General features: G+C 39.6%; 1 long non-coding RNA gene across 4 annotated transcripts in view; it reads left to right on the top strand.

Annotated features, from left to right (window-relative positions):
* LOC114300930 (uncharacterized) overlaps positions 1 to 21,537 on the top strand; it is a 332,986-nt gene that overhangs the window by 23,111 nt on the left and 288,338 nt on the right. For 3 of the 4 annotated variants that reach the window (XR_014343752.1, XR_014343751.1, XR_014343749.1), the window contains 2 exons: positions 19,445 to 19,578; positions 21,330 to 21,507. This is a non-coding gene — a long non-coding RNA (uncharacterized LOC114300930). The remainder of the gene's footprint in view (positions 1 to 19,444; positions 19,579 to 21,329; positions 21,508 to 21,537) is intronic. The other variant, XR_014343750.1, reaches the window with a different exon arrangement.

Genomic DNA, 21,537 nt, shown 5'->3' with positions numbered 1-21,537 from the left:
GCATCCCTTGCCATGCTTTGCTAGAGTTGCACTTTGTGCCTTAGATTCGGTCCCTTGCATTGGGCATGTTTACATGAGTGTTCTTGTTTTCTTTTCATCATTGTATGGCCACTGATGTGAGTGTGGCTGAGGTCCACTCATGTTGGTGTAAGTCCATCGTGCATTGTGTATGTCATTTCATAGCATTGTGTATGCTAGGTTGCATTTTAGAGCATTGCGTATGCCATGTTAAATCACATGCATTGTGTATGCCATATTAGTCCATAGCATTGCGTATGCTAGGTTACATGTTAGTCGCATTGTGTATGCCATTTCATTTGCATTGCATTTGTGATAGGAGTTAGCCCAAACGCGGGAAATGAGGCTCGTTTCGTACTCAAAGTGATGAGACGTGTCTCAATTCCCAGTTGCCGACACTCCGGATTATACATGATGGAGTCTAGGCCTTGTCGTGTTCATTTGTGCATTCATTCCATATCAAGTCGTGCAATTCAGTCCCTTGGCCATCATGCATCGAGATGCGTGATTGGTGGCCCGAGGATCGAGGGCTACGCTCCTTAGAGCTTACGCAAGGACGGGGAGTGTGGTCGTGCACACATTTGTTGAAAATACCTTGCCATGTCTCTCTCTTGCTTTGTGTTGCAGAAAACCAGGATCCAGGAGCAGAAAGTGGTCGGCCGACCAGGTTTTCTAGCAGACCGACCACCTTTTTTCTGTATCCACCACAAAGGGTGGTCGGCAGGTGTTTCCCAAGCCAATAGCTGGTCGGCAGTCCTCCCAGGGTGGAGTTTCAACCTTCTGGAGCCTTGTGCAACTTTCGGAAATCAATTGCAAACAGAGGCGAGACAAGGCATCGCGATGGAATTTCCCGACGAGGCGACTCAAGCATGCATGCATTCATCGTCACCCAAAATAGAGCCGAGGCAGTCACATTCATGTAGTTTACATTGCTTACTTAGTTAGTTTGTTAATTAGTTAATGTTGTGTAATAATTAGCTGTAGCTGTTATTTATTCGGACTGTTTTATTTATTCGGACCCTCCGAGCGAGGGCACAACTGTAATAAGTGTGTGTGCGTGTGATATATGTCTTCTAACCCCACGTCTTTCTCCCTTTTATTTACCAGCTTATGATGGTTAGATTAGGGCATGTTTCAATTAGCATATTTATGTTTGCATGTTTGCATCATTCATCTGTTTTGCAGGCATCGGGCTCGATGCATCATACTAATTGCATTTGTATCTCAATTCCAAGTTGAATACTTGTTAGCTGTAGCATTTCACATGTCATTTTAGAATAGCCGAGCCTATTGTAGTTGCATTTTTGCATGTGTTGTATTAGGCATTTCTGTATAGTTAGGATCATGCATGGATTTCTAACATAGCTTCTGTTTTGGCTTGGAGTACTCGATAAGTACTTATGCTTTAGCATCCTTGCATGCGTGTGAGTGACTGCTATGATAGCATGCTTGCCATGAGGCTAGCTGCTTATGTGATATAACTGCCTGAATGCCTGTGGGTGAAGGTTAGATTATCTGAATTGGAATAATGCATTGATTGTGAGTTTTAAGCCCACTAGATAGTGGCAAAATCATATTTTCTAAGCCCACCTGAGGGTGGCAAATCCACATTTTAGCCTCCTTGCGAGTAGCAAACCGTTTTCAAAACAAACATGAGATATTTCGTTCCAATTCAGGCGATCTAGTCTATACTTGTATGCTGTGCGCATCACATAGTAAATCTAGGCTAATAACCGGAATAAGAACGCATAATGTTTTCAAAACTAGATATCATAGTTAGTAGAGGCCGATCTTTGATCGGGCTAGCGGGGGTGCTCACGAAGTGACCTTTCCCAATCGTACCCAAGTTCTCGAGCCGAGGCAACTTTGGTGATGACGGACACGTGGCCTTAGGCAACGAGTCAGGGTTTCCTAAATTTTCCAAAATAAAATATTTAGGTGGCAACTCTGTATCTAGCAAAGCAGTCCATGTTTGGCATTTCTTTCAAAAAAATCTGTTTTCAAAAAACAATTTGCCGGATCTGGACTCTTTGATGATTCATTGGTCTTGCATTGCACTCTGCGAGATTAGATACAGGACCGTGACATTTGAGTCCTGAACTGTAATAAGCCCATATGAACAAAACGGGGGGGTTTCCCTCCCGGGACGTTCGGGGACGTCTACAGTTTCTGGCGACTCTGCTGGGGAGTTTGGAGAATTTGACTCGAACTCATGATATCTGGTTTTGACTACACTTACGTGTTTCTTTACATTGCATTTGCATTGCATTTGCATTGGTGCGCCTAGGACACCGTGTTTGCCGTATGCTATTCCTGAATGGTTTGCGGAGGCTCGCTTCGAGAAGCATGCCATAAGGCTGACCGATTATGGGCTCTGCCACGACGGGAACACAAACCCCGATTTTACCGGGGCACCCTTTTTTTGACCATTCAACCTAGTGTATATCGGAATCCATCGTGACTTCCAAACTAGGACAGGTTACTTACCCGATCATAGGTTGTTTGAAACCGCTGTGTGTGTAGTGAAACCCTAGCTCCTGACAAAATAGGACAGGGGAACCCTACCCCAACATATGGGTGTTTTGGCTCTCACTTGCTTGTTATGTGCTTTTAGAGTGCGTCCCTACAGGAATGCATGTAACAGTTTGCAAGTCTGGGTATCAAGCCTGCGGGCATCAGTATTTGGAAATCAGTTTTACCTGAGGGTATCAGTTTACAGGCAGACTTTTGGGTAGAATTTGGTAGAGAGCACGGTCATTCAGCTACGCTCATATCTGTTTTGGTGAAATCAAGTTGAGATGCTGCATGTTTTCTCTTTTACTAGGGTAGTCTTGGAAACGTAGCTTCAGAAGGCTCCAATATCCCCCGAGGTTCATCAGACTTGTGCTGATAGACTTTGTCAGGTCAGAGATTCAGTTCAAGGAAAATCAGTGTTCCTTTGCCAGAGGAAGGGTAAAAAGGCCAGTCAGGTACAGATCATCAGTGCAACAGTCTTCGGATCAGCAATCATTATCCATCTCACCTGTGCACAGTTGGGTTGAGATATCTATTTTTACAGAGATAGATACACCGACAGTTCAGATAAATCAGGGCAGTATGTCAGGGGGTAATATGTCAGGGATGGAAGAGATGGTGCGTCAGCTCCAGGAGAGCATGAAAGCCATGCAGGAGGACGCTGTTCGTCAAGCAGAATTTGCCAAACAGTAGGCCGTTGTCATGGCTCAACAGGTAGAGTTAATTACCCGGCTACAGCAACAAACCGAAGCATCTGCTTCGCACCAAGTCCCTCCCCCACCAGGAGTTCCAGCACCCGAGGAGGCACCAAATGTCCAGGGAGATACGGACATTCCGACAGGACCGGCTCCGCCACCAATCCTACCCCAATTATCCAAAACACCCACCAACCTGCCGGATTCTCCTTTTGAGTCCGAGGTGGACCCCATAGCATTGAAGGTGAGCAAGCTTGAAAAACTGTTCAAGAAATCTCAAGGCGTCAAGTCCATCCCGGACATTGAGGATGGGTATACCGATGCAGTCGTGACGCTGCCAGACCGCTTTAAAATGCCACATATTGACCACTTTGACGGGTCCGGGGATCCCATGGTGCACTTACGGCTGTTTTCAGACATATTAAGGCCGATGGGCCTCACCAAACTACAGAAACTTTCTTTATTCGGCCGGACCCTGTCCGGTGTGGCAACCATCTGGTACACAAAGCTGGAAGACGATGTTAAGAGGAATTGGGATGAGATGGCCGAGGCTTTTTCACTCAGTACTCCAATAATACGCAGATCGAGGTCACAACCCGTGATCTTGAGACAACAAGGCAAGAGCGTAAGGAGAGTTTTTCTGATTTCGTAGCCCGCTGGAGGGCCAAGGCCTCAATGATGACCCTTAGGCCCACTGACAAAGATCAAATTCAGATGGTTGTGCGCAACCTCCAACCTAAGCTCATGTAGAAAATGATCGTTCTCCCCTTCCCCACCTTTCCAGATTTACATGAGATGGGAGTACAGATCGAGGACGCTATGAAGCAGGGCCTTCTTGACCAGGAGAAAGAACAGCCCAGGAGGGCGTTTTCCCGCAGCTCGAATGCGACCACCAATGGTGACACAGCTGCAAGAACTTCTGAAGTGGGCATGGTCACCACCACCGCATCAAAAATAGCTACCCCATTCACCGGTGTGTCCGGAAGTAGCTCACAGAAAACCAAATATCCACCTCGAGTCAAGAGGGTTTTTACCCCACTTTATATGCCTTTGTCAAAGGCTCTAGAGGCCCTACTCCGGAAGGGATATCTGAAACCATTGGAACAACGGCCTCTACCTGATCCTATCCCTCCAAAGCATAACCAGACTAAGTACTGCGCCTACCATCAATAAACCGGTCATGACACTGACAGTTGCTTTCGTCTGCGCCATGATGTACAGGATCTGTTTGACAACAAGGTCATCGCCGCTGGATCAGTGAACTTGAGGGATAGTGCGAATATGTGATCAGGGGATGAACCACCTGCTGGCGGCACTTAGTGTATTCCAGATGTGGCGTGTGGCACGCACTGTTTTGAGCATTTGCGAATGCTGGTTTTTGTAGCTTCTGACTTGGGTGTTGAGTCAGTTCTGTGGTTTTGTTTTGAGTCTATCTCTTTATTTTGAGTCAGTCTTTTTGATTAAGGGTCTGTCTTATTGTATCGAGTCAGTCCTGTTGTACAGAAGTCGGGTGATTCCGGGGGTGTTACTTCAGATATCACTATTTTGTTTTGTGTTTGTCCTTTTGTTTTCTTTTAAGTCTGTTTCTGCCGGGGAGCCAGTTGTGCCAATAGATCTGAATGAAACAGCAGTGATTTTCACACCCTTGTGTTTGCTTCTGCTTTGCGCCAGTTGTGCCAAAAAATTTGAATGAAACGGCAGTACTTTTTGCCTGCTCTTCTGTGCCTTGAAATCATTGTATTGACCTAAGTTTTTCAAAACTTTTTTAACACTGTGGTGATGAAAACGAAGAGGAAGGAATTCCTCGGGATTTGCAGAACTTTGACCAATTGAGAGAGAGAGGCGTGCTAAGCCTTTAATTATTGAGATCATGCTTGTTAATGTGAGTACTGAGAAGGATCCTGGCTTGATCGAGATTGGTCCCACATTGTCTTCAACGCGAGTGACTAGTCGCTTTCTTAAAAGATTTCAAAAAAATGTTTTGTACAGTCTTGCGAAGACCTGTGTGGAATCGTTCTTGAAATTGTGCAGCCTAGGATCGCTCTCAGCCTCGAAACTTGATCCCTTGCTTTCAAACCTTGAACTCGGACTCAGAATGTTCAACGGTGAACCACAATGTGAAGCCTGTGTGGCCAGATTCGAAGCAGCCCTCGAACTAGAGGCAGGGAAGTCAGATCAAGAAGATCAAATGTCATCAATAAAAGCTTGTGAAGCTAGATCAGAAGCAACCTTTGAACTAGGGGCAAAAATGTCAGATGTGCTCGAAGAGTCAAAAAAATTGGGATGTTTCTCAAGCTAATGAAGATTGGCAAGAATGCCAAATCCCAGAAGGAAGGAAAAAAGAAAGTATTGCTGAAGGATAACTGAGTTCCTATCCACAACACTAGGGGCAAATTCACCCCCCAGATGGACGTCTACATCATCAGCGAACAACGGCCACTCTCTTGGATTCAGATGACTTCGAGATCTCAAAGTCGAGAGCTTCGTTTTAATCTGAGAGTTTGTAGTTTCGGAGCACTTTGGTTTTGGGTCATCATCTCCGTCTTCTCCATTCGGGTTATTTTCTTTGAGGTAGGGATTTCCTACTCCACCTTATAAGTTTTGTTCTAAGTTTTGGTATTTTGATATGTTGGGGGTACTTTGGTAATTTTGGGAAAAACCCTAGTTGTATTAATAAATTAATTTGTATAATTAATTTAAGGAAATTGGGGAATTTGGTTAAATTCATGAAATTGAGGAATTCATCGATTAAACGGTGTAGTTGGATAATTTAAATCACTCGCCTATTGAATTGTTAATATATTTATTTCCAGCATAGAAATAACTGTTTTGGGCTATCGGTGGAGGATAGTCGTGTTTGTTGTAGACATTGCATGTGGATTAGGGAAAATTGAAACTAACCAATTTGTTTAAGTCATAAATTTAGACAATTGAATTAATACAGAAAATACATGTATTGATTGAGCATTGCATATGCATATTGTTTGGGAGGAGATAGGGGATGTACTCCACAGTTTAGGGGAAGATAGGGGATGGACCTCTAAACCGGATTTTGTTTGGGAGGAGATAAGGGATGGACTCCATTAGCATCACTATTATGTGTGCTTATTATATTGAAGTGTTTTTTTTACATGTTATTGATACAGCACTAAAATGTGTATCAAACGGGAAGTATGAAGTGTTTTGATATGAGCCTGAGTCTCATCTGTGTTATTGATATTGGAAGAAATGTGAATATGATATATAGTTCACTGATGTAAGTTTGGCTAGGTTCTGAGCCTTATTGATAATAATGGGAATTGAAACATGTCATAGACGTTAGTGTCATGAGACTGTATTAAGTTATAATTGATTATCTTGGTTAACCATCTATTGAATGCTATAGCTTTATTCAATGCTTATATTTGGTTTAGTATTTTTCTACTGGGCTGTGGCTCACCCTTTATGGGAACATCATTTTCAGGTTCAGGTGATAAGCTACCTCCAAGGACTTAGCTTGGGAGGATTTGGCTTTTGGATTTGAAGAAGACTATCTTTAGTTAATTGTTTCTATTTGTTAGTACATGTAAACATTCAAGCCTAGGGCTTTACTTGTATTGAGTTAGAACTCATATTTTTGTGTCCAAGTGTTGGCTTGGAAAGATGTTAGCCCGTAGGGCATTTAATTTGATGTTACATGTAATGCTTTTATTTAGTAATACTCTGATGAATGAATTAATAAATTGTTTTCTTTAAATAATGCATGTCAATGATATATATACAATGGGTTTATTTTGAGGGCGTGACACAAACCTTAAGTGATTCACAATCACACTCAAGGAATCAAGAACACTGAGTATACTACACTCTTACAAGATTGAAATGAAGGTATTTTTTCTTTCAAAGAAAGCTACAAGGAAAATCTCTCAAATATAGATACACAATATTGAAGCTCAGAAAAAATTGAAACTCTTAGAAGTAGATAAGCATACAGCTTAAGCTTAGTGTATAGTTTTGAAGGAAAATGAAAACTCAGTTTAGGAATTCTTCAAAAACTCAGAGAGATGGAGAATATGTGATTGATGAAAGATGGAAAAATGTTTAGCACGTTGTATCTATTGTTGTCTGTCTCTCTGTTGTGTTTGTGTCTTTGTATATAACATAGATGGTACTCTATTATGTCTGATAGAGGCCATCCTCTTCTTCCTGTTAAAGAGATGGGATGGTGATGGGTTGGGAGGTTGTATAAATCATTGCTTAGATATTCCCTGACATCCATGTGTTTTTTGCTTGTTGAATGATGGGTCATTTGATGCAAAAACATTTCGGCTGCGTTTGGTAAGGCTTTGGAAAATTAATTCCACCAATTGGTTTGAGTGTAGCCTTTGGTTAGCGTTTTCCAAAATTGATTCCACACACACTTTTGAGAACACATCTACTTTGTCGTCCGACAGTTTGATAGGAAGAGGTTTTTTTTTTTTTTTTTTTGCACTAGTTATTTTTATATTATAAAAAAAATATTTTTGAATTTTTTTTTAAAATTTTTTATGAGCTTTGAATAGAATTTTGGGTTGTGTGTTTGGTTATGCGTTGTAAATTTTTGTATCAAATATCATATGTCACATCACTCAATTCAAACTCAATTTAAAACTCTTTTCCAAATTCATAACCAAACAAATTTTCTACACTCAAATCATAATTCCATAAGTCACAAACTTAAAATACAACTCTTTTCTCAAATCATAATTCCAAAAACTCTACCAAACACTACCTTATTTTCTCTTCTTAGCATTTGTCAGATTCAGTGAGCATTCCACAGACAGGATGTCCTTGGGAGGTCCTGAGTGAAACTTTGCTCTTGGTGGTCGTCCACCTGGATGTCCCTAGGACGTCCCTGGTGAAGCTTTGCACTTGGTGGTCATCCACCTGGATGTCCCTGGGACGTCCCGTCAAGTCCCGGTCGAGAGGTATGATGATCGCGGTCATCGGGCATATTGTCTGTGTGACAACCGGAGCAAAGCTTGGTGATCATCCACCCGAACGTCCCTCGGACGTCCCTGCAATTAGAATTCCTGCTTTGCTGCTGCTGCTTGCTGTTGCCTTGTATTATAACTGTTTAATCTTCATTTTGACCTCCAAATAACATAATTAACACAAAGAGAAGATATTTTATCAAATAATAAGTTTCCAATGATAATCTACTCTTCAAAATAAATCAATAGAAAGAATTAAAAATCATCAAAACATATTATTTCTGACACTAGATCATCATAAAAAATTTCAAAAAAATCACCATTAACATCAGGAGAGAGAGAGACGACCTAGAGTGGCTCGACTCATCTGTACAGACTGTGACGTGACGCTGATGTCATTGTACAGAAGATGACGTTAGACGTCGTCGCCACCTCAACGGAATCTCAAGAGTCTGATGAACACTTGACAAAGTCGAATCGATGCCCTGATACCAAGTTGAAGTGTAAAAGTATGGAAAACTTAGATTAGGGTTGGAGAGAGAGAGAGAAGGAATAAAGAGAGGAGGATTTTTATTTAATGTTTGTTCTTAGGTTCTTAAGATAAACCTAGAACAAACAACAAATATTTATATGAAATATAATGACTATATGACCATAGTACCCTCACTTAAGTTAACACAAAAAAAAAAAAACAGATGACAATATATTCTAACATTGATGAAGGAACTATGCTTTCCCCATTTTAACCCCTTGCCCAGTGTCAATTTCTGAGAGAGATGATTTACTTGGGGTTGGGGATAAACCTGGTGAGAATCTTAAAGGCCATTACTCCTTGTTTTTCAGAGTCTTGACACTCTGGTAGTATGTCGTAAATTGAAAGTTTTAGAAGGTAAATTGTCTGACTATGGGAGGGGGTTAAGCCTTCCAGGGGTAGGAAACTTAATGAAAATGTGAAATGGTTGATTGAGTTAAAGAGGAATACATCTTCTCCTGTTGATGAGGTGGGGTTGGGGGTTAAGTCAGGTACCAGACATAAAGGGTTTGTCTTTGATAAAGTTAAGTGAAGAAGGTGAGAGGATGGATCAAAAGGGGATATGTATTAGAAGGGGGGGGGGAGGGGAAGAAATAGGAGAGGTAAGGGTAATTGTAGGAAGGGAATTAGGAATTGAGGAATTTGACTTCTTGAATTAATATGATGGTCTAGCAAATGAGATCATGGGTAGAAGTGGTTCTAAAATGAAGATTGTAACTTGGAATGCGAGTGGAGAACTATCCGAGAAAAGTAGAAGTGTGGTAAAGGAGGTTTTGATTAGGAATAATATAGACATTTTAATTCTTCAAGAAAGAGAAATAGCAAACTTTGATGGGAAGTTGATTAAGAGGATTTGGTGGGGTTAGGTATAGGCTATGAAGCACGGACACCTCTTCGAGGGCCACGTATTAGTGTTAGACACGCGTCGGACACACGGTGGACACGTGTCTGACACGGTGAAGAGAGTGTCCCTTTTTTTTTTTTGATTTTTGTGCAGACAGATACGTAAGGGACACGTCTGGACACGTTTGGGAGACCGCGGGGTCAGAAATATAATTTTTGAAACTTCAAGTGGGGGTCAATTTGTAAAAACAAAAAATTAAAAATCAATTGCTGACCTAGTTTCGAACTGAGAGGAGAAGAAATTGAGAGAAAGGTTCGTTGGTGGTCGCTTGTGGCTTGTTGGCGGTCAGTCATTGCTAGTTAATGCTCGCTGGTCTCTGCTTGCTGTTCACTAGTCATTGCTTTCGCTGTTATCGAAGGCATGTTGCTCAATTCTCTTCTTCTTCATTCGATCTTCTTTGATCTTCTTTTTCTTTGCTCTCTCTCTCTCTCTCTCTTCTATTTTATTTTTTTATTTGTCTTCATTTTTTTTTATGGCTTTTCTCTCAGTCAGTCTATCTGTCTTGTATATATATATATATATATATATTGCTGATTTGTTTATAAGAGCAATTTTTTGTTTTAATTTTAATAATATGTATTTATTAATTTTATAATTTTATGACATATAATAAATAAATTTAATTATATATATTAAACGTGTCTTCAGCGTGTTGTGTCCCTTATTTTTTGAAAATTTACGTGTCCACGTGTCTGTGTCCGTACTTCATAAGGTATAGGAATTGGGCTTGTGGAAGATCTGCTTCAGGAGAGAGGACTTGATAATTTGGGATGAGAGAGTGATTAGTGAATATGACGTAGTTGTTGGGGAGTTTTTAGTGTCTACTTGGTTTAGGATTTAGTAATAATGATAATAGAGAGTGGTGGCTTACGGGAGTCTATGGATCCAATAGCCCAAAGCTTAGGGGATCATTTTGGGAGTTGCTTGGCTTGTTTGGGCTTTGGTCTCCAAATTGGTGTATTGGTAGCGACTTCAATGTAATCAAAGTAATTTCCAGAACGCTAAAGGGGGATGACGTCACTAGGAGCATAAGGGACTTTGATGCATTTAGGAGAGTATGAATTGGTTGATCCTCCATTGTCAAATGCTAGGTTAACTTGGTCAAACCAGTAGGCGAATTTTGTGCGTAATAGTCAGGATAGATTTTTGTATTCTTTAGGCTGGGAAGAGAGATTCCTGAGCGTTAGACAAGAGGTTCTTCCTAGAGCAATGTTTGATCATATTATCCAAGGGTCTTAGAAAGTCATCAATTGGGGTCCCACTCCTTTTAGGTCTGAAAATATGTTAGTGCATCACTTGTTTAAGAAATGTTACCAGGAATGGTGGGAAAGTTGTAGACCTCATGAGAAGGGGAAGTTTCAAATTCATGAAGAAACTAAAGTTTATTAAATAGTTGTTGAAAATTTGGAATGAAGGTTTTCGGAGACTTGAAAGAGACTACAAAGTAAAATTGTAATTTGGATCAATGAGTTGGATAGTCTTGAGATTAGTGGTAGCCTTGTTGAATCTCTTAGAAAGGAGAGAAAGGTTTTCAAAAGTAAATTTGAGAAGGTGGTCTTTAGGTGAAGAAATTTCTCTGTCTAAAAAATCTAAAGCTTAATAAGTGGCTTGAGGAATGGGATAATAATTTCCAATTATTTCCTAAGGTTGCAAATGGAGATCAAATCATTAATGAGGTTTTTCCGTTTATTCTAGATTGTAATCTTTTGAGGGAGGGGTGAGTAGGTTGAGATTAGAAGGGTTGAAATGGTCCCCCATTGATTCTGAGAAGGCTAGTTGGTTGAAAGGCTTCTTGATGGATTGGAAATAGGAAGGTGATTTTCAAGTTTAAAAAGGTCTGGGTCCCTAAGGCTTAATGGCTTTCTTATGACCATTATTTCCATTTGATGGGATATTGTTAATTTTGATTTGTTGAAAGTTTTTAATGAATTTTTTGAGAAAGGAATTGTTGATGAAGCTTGAGTAATCAGCTTAGGGTTTGATAGAATATCATCCCCTATTTATAAATGAAGATTAGGGTTTACAGGATGAGACAATTACAAGTCGAGCCCTAAGGGCATAGAATAATTACAAACCAAAAAAGCTCAGATAATAATATAATATGCTAACACTCCCCCTCAAGCTGGTGCGAAGATATCTCTCATGCCCAGCTTGCCTAATATGTCATGAAATGATTTATTCCCAACTCCCTTGGTGAGAATGTCAGCAAGTTGTTCACTAGACTGGACAAAATGAGTACAAATGGTACCACTAGTGACTTTCTCCTTAATGAAGTGGCGATCAATCTTAACATGTTTTGTCCTGTCACGTTGAACTGGATTGTGAGCGATGTTGATGGCGGCCTTATTATCACAGTATAGCCGCATGGAGTCCGTCTGATCAATACCTAGATCACTCAACAATAACTTGATCCATAAAATTTCACACACACCTTGTGCTATAGCTCTAAACTCAGCTTCTGCACTTGACCTAGCAACCACATTCTGTTTCTTACTCCTCCAAGTAACTAGGTTGCCTCTAACAAAGGTGCAATACCCTGAAGTCGATCTCCTATCAGTTACTGATCTAGCCCAGTTAGCATCTGTATAGGCTTCCACACGAAGATGATCATACTTTGAAAAATAAAGACCATTATCAGGAACAGACTTCAAGTACCTCAAGATTCTCATGACAGCCTCAAAGTGAATCTGATGAGGAGCATGCATAAAGTGACAAACCACACTGACGGCAACAACAATATCAGGACGGGAGTGAGATAGGTAAATGAGCTTACCCACTAATCGTTGATAGCTCCCCCTATCAACAGCTTCTCCTCCTTCATAATCCCCCAATTTCTGATTGGGTTCCAATGGAGTGGCACATGCCTTGCAGCCAAGCATCCCAATTTCCTTCAAAAGGTCAAGCACATATTTTCTCTATGAGATAAATATCTCATCCTTAGAGCGAGCAACTTCATTTCTCAGAAAATACTTCAAGCTTCCCAAGTCTTTGATTTCAAACTCATTAGCTAAATATTTCATCAACAGAGGTATTTCCCCACTATCATTGACTGTAAGAACTATGTCATCTACATAAACAAGAAGTGCTGTAGTCTTACCACGTGAGGAATGTTTCACAAACAAGGTGTGATCTGCCTGACTCTGTTTGAAGCCATATCTAAACATAGCCTGAGTGAATCTCTCAAACCAAGCCCTTGGAGACTGTTTGAGACCATATAATGACTTCTGAAGCTTGCTTACTTTGCCTTCTGTCTAATGATCCTCAAAACTAGGAGGAATGTCCATATATACCTCTTCTTTGAGGTCACCATGGAGAAAGGCATTCTTGACATCAAATTGATAAAGCGGCCAATCTAGATTAGCTGCTAGAGAGAGAAGTACTCTGACTGAATTCATCTTAGCCACGGGTGCGAAGGTCTCTTGATAATCAGTGTCATATGTCTGAGTAAACCCTTTTGCCACAAGTCTTGCCTTGTAATGCTCAATAGACCTATCTGCTTTGTGTTTCACAGTATATACCCATCTACATCCCACAAGTCGTTTGCCCGTAGGTAACTCAATCAATTCCCAAGTGCCATTCTTCTTAAGTGCTTTCATTTCCTCAATCATGGCTAGTTTCCACTCAGAGGTAGCAAGAGCATCCTGAAAATGGTTAGGAATGCTAACAGAGGAAATATTGGACACAAACGCTCTATATGAGGATGACAAATGAGAGTAGGACACAAACTGTGAGATAGGATGTTGAGTACAAGATCTCACATCATTCCTCTTGGCAATAGGAACATCAAGATCAATGGACTCAAGAGATTCAAAGTTACCTAGACTCTCATCAAAAGCAGGAGATGGCAGTGGAGGAGCAGAAGTGGTCCCTTGTATCCAGTTAACTTGTTGTCTGTCTATGTCCCGGACAAAAACATGCCCGTCCTTATCCTTGGTGACATTGGGTTCTATAGTCCCAGTAGAAGAGGGTGGTGCAAGAACAACTGGTTCTACCATAGGAAGCACAGTAGAAGAGGGTGGTGCAAGAATAGCTGGGTCCACCATAGGAAGCACATGACTCACTTCACACCAAGGCTCCCCTGGAAATGAGGACGGGGACACCGGAGAGGACAAGAAATAGGACTGGGACTCAAAGAAAGTAACATCCATGGACACAAACCACTTACGAGAAGAAGGGTGGTAACATTTATACCCCTTTTGAGTAGGAGAGTAACCAAGGAAAACACACTTGATGGAGCGAGGGTCCAACTTACCATGAGAAGGAGAGTGATTATGAACAAAACAGACACAACCAAAAATTTTGAGCAGAATAGAAAACAAGGACTGAGAACCGAGGAGGACGTGAAGAGGAGCTTGTTTTTGCAAGACCTGGGTAGGGAGACGATTAATAAGATGGGCAGCGGTGAGAACAGCGTCGCCCCAATAGGGCCGAGGCACACTCATAGAAAAACACATGCACCGAGCCATGTTAAGAAGATGCCGATTCTTGCGTTCCGCCACCCATTTTGTTGAGGGGTATTGGTGCAAAAGGTCTAATGGATAATGCCATGAGAAGAGAAATATTGTCCTAATCCAGAATCTATATATTTCCCGCCATTATCAGAATGAAATAGTTTGACAGTGGCCCCAAACTGAGTATAAATCATCTTATGAAAATTGCGAAACACAGAGAAAACCTCGCTCTTATCTTTCATGAGATACACCTAAGTAGCACGAGAACAATCATCAATAAATGTAACAAACCAACGATGACCTTTCACAGACATAATACGAGAGGGACCCCAAACATCAGAATGTATTAATGAAAAAGGAATTAAACTTTTATTCAAACTGGGAGCAAAAGAAGCTCTGTGTTGTTTTCCAAGTTGACAAGACTCACAAAGAAAGTCAGACACATGATGATTTGCGAAACCAGATGGAAATAAATGCTTAAGTAAATAAAAGGAAGAATGCCCAAGATGCCAATGCCACAACCATAAATCAGCGGGGGTAGTAGAAGACGTGGTGGAAGAATAAGCAAGTTTTTCCGGTTGATCCAGGAAGTGGAGACCATTTTCTGCACTACCACTGCCAATCGTCCTCCTTGTGACAAGGTCCTAAAAAAGACAATGATCAGAGAAAAACGTCATACTACAATTCAAATCCTGGATAAGACGACTCAAGGATAACAGATTAGCAGAAAAATTGGGAACATGGAGAACAGAAGATAGATGTATGGTAGAAGTGACTTGGACTAAACCTTTTCCAGAAATGGAAGAAACAGTAACATCTGCAATCCTAACTTTGTCCTAACCTGAAGAGGGCTTATAGACAGAGAAAAGATCAGAGGAGCCAGACATATGATCGGAGGCACCGGAATCAATAATCCAAGGCAAAGACTTTTGACACAGGAAAACACAAAGAGAAGAGGCTAAGTTACCTGAGCAGGCAAAGGACGAGGAGGCTGTACTAAGAGCAGTAGAAGACCGGCGGTTCAACAATTGGCACAAAGCATCCTCCAGCTCAGTATCAGAAGCTTGGCCAACAGAAGCAGAATTAGAATCAAGTGTATCAACGGCACTAGAATGATGAGCCCGGAAATAGGAACCATGTCCTCTAGACTAGCCTGACCGACCTCCTCGAGGACCAGACCGATCACCTCGACCCCCGGATAGAGTCCCATGAAGCTTCCAACACGTCTCACTAGTATGCCACGACTTCTTGCAATAATCACAGAATATAGACTCCTTAGCAGCAGACGGAGGGATGGGAGTCAGGCTGAGGCCATCTCGAGGAGTAGACAGTAATGCTGAGCGGTCAGTAAAGACAGGGGACATCATAGCAGACCGGCGACTCTCCTCATTCTGTACATAGGCAAATGCCTCCTGAAGTGAAGGAAGAGTGTCCATACCCAAAACTCGACCCCTAACTGGATCATACTCCACATTTAGGCCTGCCATAAATTTAAAGACCCGTTCTCGTGCGATGAACTTCTTGTACCCGACAGAATCAACAGGGAAAACGGGCTTATAGTCTTCCAGGTGGTCAAGGCATTTCCAGCTGTTGGTGAGGCAGTGAAATACTGAAGAACAGTCTGCTCCCCCTGAAGTGATCTCTCGATAGAGCGGCGCAACTCAAATGCCTGTGAGAAATTCTCTTTGCGGGAATAGGTGGTAGCCATAGCATCCCAAACATCCTGGGCAGTCTCCATGGACAAGTAGCCCTCACCAATTTCAGGAACCATAGAATGAATAAGCCAACCCATAATCAAAGAGTTGGAAATCTCCCATTGGTCATAACCCGAGTCAGTGGTACTAGGTGCCTGTATCCTGCCATCAACATACCCCATCTTCCCTCGGCTCTTCAAAAATATAGTCAAACTTTGAGGCCATGCTAGGTAGTTCTGACCATTAAATAGAGAGGTGGTGATTTTCAAACTATGGTTGGGGTTCTCAATCATGGTAGTAGGTATAATGAGACTCTCGCTCCTCGGTGTCTGAGAAGTAGGGGACACACTGGTGAAATCTGCCATGGATACGATATTACTGAACCCTCAACAAAACTAGTGGCAATCACAAACCCAGAAGGTGGTGGTGAAAGAATAGGCACAATGACCACTATAAAGGCATAACAAAATTAAGAAACCATAAAGTTTTCTTCCCTTTTCTTTTTTTTTTTTGAGTAATTATTTATTTATTTATATATGTATTGGTGTGGATACAGGCATATAGGTTATTTATTTATACATGTCTATACACGACATATATACCAAACAGAGATGAGGTATGTTGTATACCAGAGATGAGAGTATACCAGACGAACGAAGATGAAGGAGATCGATGATGTGAGGAAGACGAGCTGAGGAGATCGACTGAGGAAGGCGGCTGACAAGATCGACTGACGAGCTAACGAACAAAGATGAAGGAGATCGACTGAGGAAGGCGGCTGAGTGACGATCGACTGAGAGACGGCTGAGTGACGATCGACAGAGGAAGGCGACTGAATGACGACGGCGACTGAGTGATGAAGACGAAGCAAAGATCGACGAGCTGAAGATCAACGCAGCAGATGATCCACCCAGGTAAGCTTCGAACCCTAGACTATCGTTGGTGTAGAGGTCTACCAACGAGGGTGAGCCGAAACCGTAGAGGTTCTGCTCTGATACCATGAAGCTTGAGTAATCAGCTTAGGGTTTGATAAAATATCATCCCGTATTTATAAATGAAGTTTAGGGTTTACAGGATGAGACAATTACAAGTCGAGCCCTAAGGGCATAGAAAAATTGCAAACCAAAAAAGCTCAGATAATAATATAATATGCTAACAGTTGATACTTGCGCAAATGCTACATTTGTATGTTTGATTACAAATAAAGAGATTTCTTTGAGAATAGTTGACTTTTGACCTATCTATTTAGTTACTTATTTGTATAAAAGTTTGGCAAAAGTGTCATCTATGTCGTTGAGATTTGGTTTTAGGGGATTTCATTTCTCTTCTCAAGGTGCCTTTGTTGAGGGGTGTTAAATTTTAGATGTTGTTTTGGTAGCTAATGAGGTGGTTGAGGAGTATAGATTACCTAAAGAGTACGAACACGGACACAGACACGGGACACATGATACGATGATTTCAGAAAAATGGAGACAGAGACACGAACACGACGGGGACAGGACAAATAAAATGTTTTTTCATATATTTTTGTTTCTTATGTAGGTTAATATTACATCCACAAACAATCAAAACTAACAAAACTAAAACTAATTTGATATTAAAAAAAAAATTTAAAAAAATTCACTTTTTATTAACACTTATTTTTTATATTTTTTTTTATAGATGATTTATTAAGTATTTAAATCTAAGAAAAAATGAATAAACATTCAACATCCAACATCTATTAAGTGCACTAAACAAAGAGGGGGGAAAAACTAGGGAAAATTACCAAGAAGTCTTTTTTGAAAAACGTGTAGTCTATTTAGTCCCATAACCTTTTGTTTATACCCAAAAGTCCTATAACGTTATTCTTCTTCTCTGCCTCTCTTTTTCTCTGCCTCTTTTGCTCTTTGTGATTTCCAGCGATCATTGACGGGTAACCATATCTTGCTTCTTTTCTTTCTCTTTCCAATATATAGTCACCGGCAACTGACGACTACCATTGATTGGGATTCACCGGCAACCACCAACTGTCGACTCCTTACTTCACCCTTACCGACGGTAAAGAAGATATGCTTCCGACGAATAAGATGAGTAGATCTACTTAGATCTAATGTAGATCAACATCAGATTTGGCTAAATCTAAACAAAAAATAGTTGCCGGAGTATAATCCTCTCTCTATATCCGTCTTTCTCCTTTGATCTCTTATTTTTTTCTACATTTTATCTGCTATACACTTCCCTTTTTCTACTCTAATGGAGAAAATTTTCAAGTTCTGAACAAGTTGTTTTCGAGTTTTAGTTACAGGTGGCGAAAATTGTAAAATTTTGCAGTTTCAAATTTTTTTGGTGCTGGAATGAATCATGGTTTCAATTTTTTTTGATGCTAGAATGAATTATGGTATAAAACTGTAAAATTTTGCAGTTTAATAACATTTTTTAGAACTATAAAATTTTACAGTTTCATAACATGTTTTTCAGTTTGATTAATAAAGATAAATGCTTAATAGATTTTTGCTTTGAAACTGTAACATTTTACAGTTTCAAAACTTACTTTTCAGGTTGATCAATATTGGAGATTATTTGCTTATACTTTACAAAAATTGAAAAATGGCATATTTTTTTCCCCATTACTATTTTTTGTCGTTCTATTTTTTTTCTTTTAGTTTATCAATATTTAGCACATTTTTTCATTTTTTTCACTCTAATTTCTCCATTTATTTTATTTTATTTTTTTTCCCGGCAATATTCTAGACATTCCGGTGAGTCTCCAATGATGTTCTTAGCGTCCAGTGAACATTCTGAACATTCCGGTGACTTCCATTAACGTTCTTAACACTCCGATGAACTTCTGGCGATACTCCGGCCACTTCTCGGCGATACTCTGGTGACTTTCTGGTGATGTTGAACATTCCGATGAGTCTCCGGTGACCGTTTGATAGAAGTCGGACAATAGTAGGATGTAACAGTATCTGTAAATTTAAAAAAAAAAAAAAAAAAAAAGAATTTTTTGGTAATAATTAAAAATATATAGGAGTAATTGGTGCAAGTGTTTTGTTTGAGGATTAGATGGGTCTTGAACTTTGTATATGAGACTTATTGGTAAGTTCCCCAAAAAATTATTTGGTGTGTCCCCTGAAAAAAATTAATTAAATGGTGTGTCCTTGTTGTGTCGACATGTCCGACATGGGTATGGTACTTATTTTGAACTGTCGATGCTTCATAGCAGATTATAAACAAGAAGAGGGTTACCTTTAAGACTGATTTTGACAAAGTATATGATCCTGTGGATATTTTTTTTTTTAATTTTTTTTTTGGATTTTGTCATGCAAAAGAAATGATTTGATGAGAGATGGAGGAAATGGATCAAGGGTTGTTTGTCCACTAGTAATTTTGTAGTAATATTAAATAGTAGAGCATGTGATACTTTTTAAGACTACTAGGGGTCTGAGGCATAATTCTTCTTTATCTCTATTTTTATTTACTGTAGAGAGTTGATGTTTTGGGGAGGTTGGTTGATTGGTCTTAGGAGGTGGGTTTAATGGAGGGTTTTGTGATAGGTTGGGGTAGGATTTCAGTTTTTTACCTACAGTTTGCAGATGATACTATATTTTTCTCTTTTCAGATTTTCACCTACGGTTTTGTAGCATTTTTTAATTGTTGGTGGTCATAATATGTTTTTCTATGATTATGTTATATTTCCAGGTGGTGAACACTCCCATTCACACGATCATGATGTGGACCATGCTCATTCTCATGTTCATTTTGGACATGAGCATTCACATCCTCTTAAACATGCACTTCCTTAAAAGATCTTTTTGTTGGTTTGTCCGTTTTGGGTAAGTTGAGAAACATCCAATGTGCATATGTTATTTCTTAATCTCAGTCACATGCTTTCTTGTTTTGTAATATATATGTATGCATTATGCACATTCAACAATTATCTCTGTTTTATATATTCCTGTAATTTTACCTCTAATAATGTATAGAAAAAAGTTACTTTCTATCTGTCGCATTTGAAAATTAATAATTCTGAATAATAAATAATTATTAATGGTTAGCATAGTGATAAACAAATTATAAATGCACATTTATTGATAATCCAAATGTGTCACTGGAGTACATTGGATCACATGAATGTTTCAAGGCTTGAACACACTGTTGCTGGTTAAAAGAGTACAATTTCGTTGATTGAGGTAAGGTAGTCATTCTTTTGGAAGGAATATCACCTTAAGAATATGAAAGGGTTGACAGAGTAAATACACAAAGTGAAATTGAGAAAAAGTGGCCCTAGTTGATATACGGGACTCAAGAAAAGTGACACAGTTTGCATTACGGATAATGCTATGGGACGAGGAAGACCATACTAAACATGAGTTAAGATAGTAAGTGTTAAGCATGCGTTTGTTTTATCGTTAAGGGTAGTTCAATCATTGTTAGCCTCTAGGGTTTTACTTAGTTTTCTAATATATTTTTCTCTTGTAATCTTTCATTAATTAATTCAATAATACCATGGTTTAGTTTAAACCTAGTTTTCATGGTTTCAGAGCCCGGTTTCAATCCTGGGACACAAGTTAATAGCTTGTTTTTCAACTAAAATTATGGATCTTAATCAAATATGCAAACTAGGATTCATCTAGCCAACCCCAAGTAGTTGGTGAAGATTTGTGCAGTTGAATTGATTTAATATATATTTTCAGTTTGTATGTTTCTTTAACCTTAAGGTAGTAATACACTCAGAAATCAAATATGCAAATTAGGATTCATCTAGCCAACCCCAAGTAGTTGGTGAAGATTTGTGTAGTTGAATTGATTTAAGATATATATTTTCAGTTTGTATGTTTCTTTAACCTTAAGGTAGTAATATACTTAGAAAGTGGTTGTGCATAAACCACTTGTTGAAGTCATTGTGCATGAAGCACTTGATGTCAAGGTGATTGCTTGTAAGCATCTTCTCAACTACTTGTCTCTAAAGTGGCTGTACTTGTCACTTGTTTGTCATTAAATGATTGCATGTAAGGCAGTTGTCACTTGCTTGTTATTGAGAGGCTCTGTGTAGCCACTTTTCACGTACTTGTCATTGAGCATGTTGGCTGTAAGCCAATTTTAAACTAATTTCCAGTTGTAGCCTTCTCCTAAGAAGCACGGACACTTTTAAGAAGGTGACGTATCTGTGTTGTGTCCGTGTCGAACACTGACACTCTTTTGGACACTGTTAAGTCACGTATCTGACACTCTTCAAAACTTGTCCTATTTTTAAAATTTTTTTAAAGATCCGGACACTCTTTGAACACTTGGAGGACACACGTGTCAATTACTTAAATACACATATCTATTGATTAGACACATGTGAAACTAATTTTAAGTTTGAGCAAAACAACTTAAGATATAATAATAAAACAAAAACCATATAAATTTATAGGAATTAGTGTCATATTGGGTTTTTTTTTATTATCTTTGAATGATATATTCATATATAGAACATATAGTAAATATATAAAATCATGTATTTCATGCATGTTCCCCACGTGTCGTGTTCTGCATTTTTTGAAAATTAACGTGTCGGCGTGTCCGTGTCCGTGCTTCTTAGGCCTTCTCTATCATCATCATAAGAACAGTAAAAAGTTGAAGGATGACAATGACGATGATGACAAGATTCAGCAGCAGTCTCTCAATGAAAAGAATGAAAGTGTATCAGAAATGTCATCTCAAGGGAAGGTTTAGACAAAGGGTCTGAAAAGAAAAATCAGCCTGAATCTCTTCGGAAGGTAAGATGATTGTGATTTTTCCTGGCAGGT

Source organism: Camellia sinensis, chromosome 11, assembly GCF_055761805.1.
Source record: "Camellia sinensis isolate YWXY chromosome 11, ASM5576180v1, whole genome shotgun sequence".
Lineage (NCBI taxonomy): Eukaryota > Viridiplantae > Streptophyta > Magnoliopsida > Ericales > Theaceae > Camellia > Camellia sinensis.
This window is presented reverse-complemented; position numbering and strand designations above follow the sequence as displayed.